The sequence below is a fragment of the Thermobia domestica genome, chromosome 12, assembly GCF_964235325.1.
Source record: "Thermobia domestica chromosome 12, izTheDome1.hap1.1, whole genome shotgun sequence".
NCBI classification, from domain to species: Eukaryota; Metazoa; Arthropoda; class Insecta; order Zygentoma; family Lepismatidae; genus Thermobia; species Thermobia domestica.
The window spans coordinates 139,632,188-139,637,344 of NC_137465.1; the positions used below are offsets into that span (position 1 = coordinate 139,632,188).

General features: G+C 37.6%; 1 protein-coding gene across 3 annotated transcripts in view; it reads right to left on the reverse strand.

Moving 5' to 3' along the window:
- LOC145666680 (uncharacterized) overlaps window positions 1-5,157 on the reverse strand; it is a 346,326-nt gene that overhangs the window by 313,011 nt on the left and 28,158 nt on the right. The gene's annotated exons all lie outside the window — the stretch shown is intronic.

Sequence of the window (5,157 nt, forward strand, 5' to 3'; positions counted from 1 at the left end):
GACTTCATATATGCTAAGACATATTCTCTATCAAAACGAATCCAACGACCCCTTTGTTTAAATCGTTTAAGTAAGTTTCAGCTGTAGAAGATAACAAATTAATATACATACATACATGTGTGAAACTCACTTTACGCGTTGCCGTAGTTGGATAATTCAAACAAGATCCGAATTTCCCTTGCTGAGAATTTATGTAAATAGCAAGCCACTATATCTGTGGTACCTCACAGTCATTTTTATTATTTCATTCTTCATTATATATTCATATGATGTGAAAAAAAGAAAATAAAAAACCTGAAGTAAACAAAAAATCCAAATACAGGAAAAGAAACAAGAATACACAACGCCTTGCCACTCACTCACTGTAGGTAGATTGAAGAAACCTATCAACAAGCCGGCTCCGTCTTTGCCGGCTGCGTGTGCATCTACGCATAATAAAACATTGCCGCCGACAAAATCGGAGCCGGAGCCGGCACCGACATGTCGGCGGCTAGTCCGGCTGCATTTGCCGGAGCCGGGAGTTCCACCGGCTTTTTTGCCGGGTCGGAAAGCGTGTGCCAGCTACCATTTGATTACATTGCCGCCGACTCCATCGCCGGCATTGTCGGAACCGGATCCGGCATTGCCGGGGACGTGTGCAAACGCTGTAACGAAGGGGAGGGTAAGTGCAGTTGCACTCAGAAAGGCTTAAATACTTACTAAAAACGCAATCCCATTGTGTCAGTTTTTTTTTTCTTTAAATATTAATCTATTATGTTAGTGAAATATAAAGTAAACACACCTTCAGAGGAAAGATGGTAATCCTTTTTATAGAATTCAATATCAAGCTTCAATCTCAATGTATCAGTTTACAACTCCAGTGCAACTAGCTCTTTCATCTTTATTTCTTGATTTTTCTTCTACATCTGTTAACATTAAAAAAAAAGAAAAACTTGTTTCTATCTTTAATGACAAGGAACTTGTTTCTGACAAAAACATTACTAGTTGTCATATCAAAACTGTGATAACTTACTAAATGGAACAGATATTCGCTGCTATTCGAGAATTGAATTCTTGCATTTGACAACCATCAAGCAATTTGTGCTCGAATTTATTCGACCATTTGCTTTAGCATTGTCCATGTGATCTTAAACTAATGCAACCTAAACATAATTTATGAATGTAGTATTCGAATAGGTCAGCTTAGTAAATGTAACTACCATCATCATGAAGTCTGTTTCTAACAAGAAATATTTAATTTAAATAATATACTTATGACAGATTTTGCCGTACCCTCCAAACTTGCCGCTCCATGCAAATGCACGTGTTGCATATATGGTACAGCCGGCTCTGCATATCATATATATCTAGTCGACAAATTATTTATATATGATATTTAGAAAAATACTATTAGGCAAATTAGTATTAGTTTTTACCTTTAGACAAGTTATTAGAATTTTATACTGTTAGTGACATTATTTTCGTACTTATTAGAGGCCTGCTTTCACGAAAAATCAGAATTTCATTTCTACATTTATATCTTAGTTGATATTGATGAAAACTGCTAAAACCCGAATTGTTAATAGGTATGGCATTCATGTAAATTGTGAAATATTTGTAGCGTATCAGTATCTAGCGTTTAATTTGTTGCATTTTACGGTGATTACCCTACATAAAAATATTTCATACTTAAATAGACGTAATGGGGCGTTTACACTTGGTCGATTTAGTCGCACGGCTAAATCGACTCGCTGCATTTGCGACTAAATCGAAGCAACTAGACCGAATGAGATCGATGGATGTGTTAAATTGTTTTAACCGAAATTGAATGCTGCTTGTCGACTCGCTCTCCTCTGGTCGATTCGAAATCGACTGTCCAAGCAAAAAGTAATTGGTACAATTTGCGGTGTTATAGCAGAAAAAAATAGAATCGACCACAGAAAATAGAACGTCTTTCAATTCATTTGCTAGTCGATTAGTCGCTTTCGATCAACAAGCGATTAAGTTGAAGTCCCGTTTACACGGTCGATTAAGTTGAAAGTGACGTCAATTCAACTGAATCGAACGCAAATCGACTAAGTGTAAACGCCCCATAAGATGCATTACAAACGACTATTTAAAAAAAACGAATTTAGAAAAAAACGAGAGGCAATGTTTTTTTTAAAAAAAAAACGTACATTTCTGAAAAAATACGAACGTTTTTTTTTTTCTATTTACAACACTACCCACGGGGCCCATCTGTGATTTTTCAAATTAGAGTTCCCATTTTTTTTCAAATTCAGTATCTACGGAACAAACTAAATCAGAATACGTGCTGCTCAAAGTTGTAGGATGTGAATATTAGGCCCTACAGGGCCGGAAGAACTATTAGAGTGAGTACTGTGAAAATTTCCGGAACGGCTAAACAACTCGATTAGAATACGTTTTCCTGAAAACTTGAAACATGTAAAAGTTGCAGGATATCAATAGAACTATCGGAAGCCCCTGCCTTTCAAAATGTGTGCGGCCCTGTATGGGGCCCACGGGTCCAATCTGCGATTTTTCAAATGAGAGCCCCCATTTTTTTAAATTCCAAATTCGATATTTACGGAACAAACTAAATCAGAATATGTAGTGCTCAAAGCTTAAGGTGTAAATACCAGGCCCTACAGGGCCGGAAAGACTATTACGGTGAGTAGTTTAAAAAGTTTCGGAAGAGCTAAATATCCCGATTAGGTTGTGTTTTTCTGAAAGCTTAACCCTTTGGGGATCCTATGGTACAATTTGTACCATATGCACTTTTCATGGTACATTGCGTTATTTCTCTTCTATTTGAGCTTTTTCGTCCGGGTTTTTTTTTTTTTTTTTTTTTTTGTTTTCCAAGTCCAGAGGCCTTGTAGAAGACATTACGTATGGTTTCAGACCGTCCTGCGTCCAGACACAGGAGGTGATGACGTCATAAGTCAAAAATTTCTCTTCTCATTTTCTAAGCCTATGTTCAATATTTTTTGGCGGGCTTATTTTTCTACGTAGAAGATTGAAATTTTGCACAAACATTCAGTCCACCGAGTAGTATTTACCAGATTTTTTGTTCCGATGTCAGTGCTAAAACAGGGGGGAACCAGAGGGGCGAAGGGGTAAAAACAGGGATTTCTTTACCCCCAAAATCCCGTTTTTGGTCATTTTCCCGCCTTACATACATGATAGGACCACGTGAGTCATACCATCTGAAAGGCAGTTCCATTCTGAAGAGAATGACGGTCGAATTATTATTTTAGGGTAATTAGGGACGTCTCAGGGATTTTTTGAAAAATATACTTTTATATAGGGAAACATGGGGCATTGTCGGTATATATATTTTTTGGCGGGCTTATTTTTGAACGTAGAAGATTGAAATTTTGCACAAACATTCAGTCCACCGAGTAGTATTTACCAGATTTTTTGTTCCGATGTCAGTGTTAAAACAGGGGCGGAACCAGAGGGGCAAAAGTTGAAAAAAGGGAAATTTTGCCGCAAAAAAATCCCGTTTTTTGTCATTTTCCCGCCACACATACATGATAGGACCACGTGAGTCATACCGTCTGAAAGGCAGTTCCATTCTGAAGAGAACGACGGTCGAATTATTATTCTAGGGTAATTAGGGCCGTCTCAGTGAATTTTTATCCAAATATACTTCTGTATAGGGTAAAAGTGGGGCAAAGTAGGGGAATTTTTTCTGGCGGGCCTATTTTTGAACGTAGAAGATTGAAATTTTGCACAAACATTCAGTGCACCGAGTAGTATTTACCAGAAGTTTTTTTTCCGATTTCTGCGTAAAAACAGGGGGTTCCAGAGGGGCAAAGTTTGAAAAACTGGAAATTTTGTCCCAAAAAATCCCTTTTTTGAGGAATTTCCCACCTTAGATACATGATGGAGACATGTGAATGGTACCGCCTGAAAGACAGTTCTATTCTGAAGAGAATGATTGGTGGATTATAGTCCTAGGGTAATTATGGATGTCTCAGGAATTTTTTTCCCTCAGATCATAGTGTTTTATGGTACGTTGGGGCACTGTGGGAATTTTTGATAAAAATTCTCCCTCCCTTACTATTCAAGATAGAAACTTGAAATTTGGCACACACATTCAGTACACCAAGTACTATTTATCAGATTTTTTTTAGATGGCTACGATCATACAGGGTGGGTCCAGGGGGGGCCAAAGTTCGAGAAAAAAAATTTTCCCTCCGAAATTTTCACTTTGACATTTTTTCCCCGCTTCTGGTATATGGTATGAGCATGTAAGTGGTACCATTTGAAAGCCAGCTCTATTCTGAAGAGAACGAGGTATGAACCATGATCCTAGGATAAATAGTGACGAAACAGTAGCTGCTTGAATGAAAGTCTAAAAAATAGGCCAAAAAGCCAGGATCCCCAAAGGGTTAAAACATACAAAAGTTGCAGGACATCAACAGACCTATCGGAAGCCCGTGCCTGTCAAAATATGTGCGGCCCTGTTTGGGTTCCAGGGGACCCAACTATGACTTTTTAAATGAGAGCTCCCATTTTTTTAAATTCCAAATTAGATATCTACAGAACAAACTAAATCAGAATATGTACTGCTCAGAGCTGTAGGATGTAAGGGTCAGCAAAGGTGCACGCGTTAGCCACTATTTAAAAAAGTCTTCCTGATTCTTTCTCAATTGTTTAGGACTACCGGCCATGACAGGGACACGAACACATAAACATCGAGGACAGTCAAAATTCCAACGGCTTTCCCATCAGGATTTGAGACTGGGTCCCGCGTATACGAAAGGGACAGGACGTAGCAGACGATTCAAAAATGTATGCATTACAAAAGGTTCTTCATTATATTCGTAAAGTAAAAATATTAAGATTTGTATCATGAAGTTAGAATACAAATTCCATGCATAACAGAAATGAAGTAAGTAAACTGATAAAGAAAATTACTGCTTTGTAATCTGCAATCACTTATGCACAGTTTGCAACACTGCGAAACAGCTGTTCCATAGTTTTGTATAGGCAGTATGTAGACTTCCTGTTTCGAGAAGGAAATGCTTTTTAATATTTCAAATAAGTAACAGCAAGAAATGTACCACCGTTTGCTAATGGAAATATAAGTTAAAAGTTTATTATAAGTATGTGAATAGCTAATGGAAATTTCATCCATTGAAAGATTGTGACACAGGTAAATGAATGACC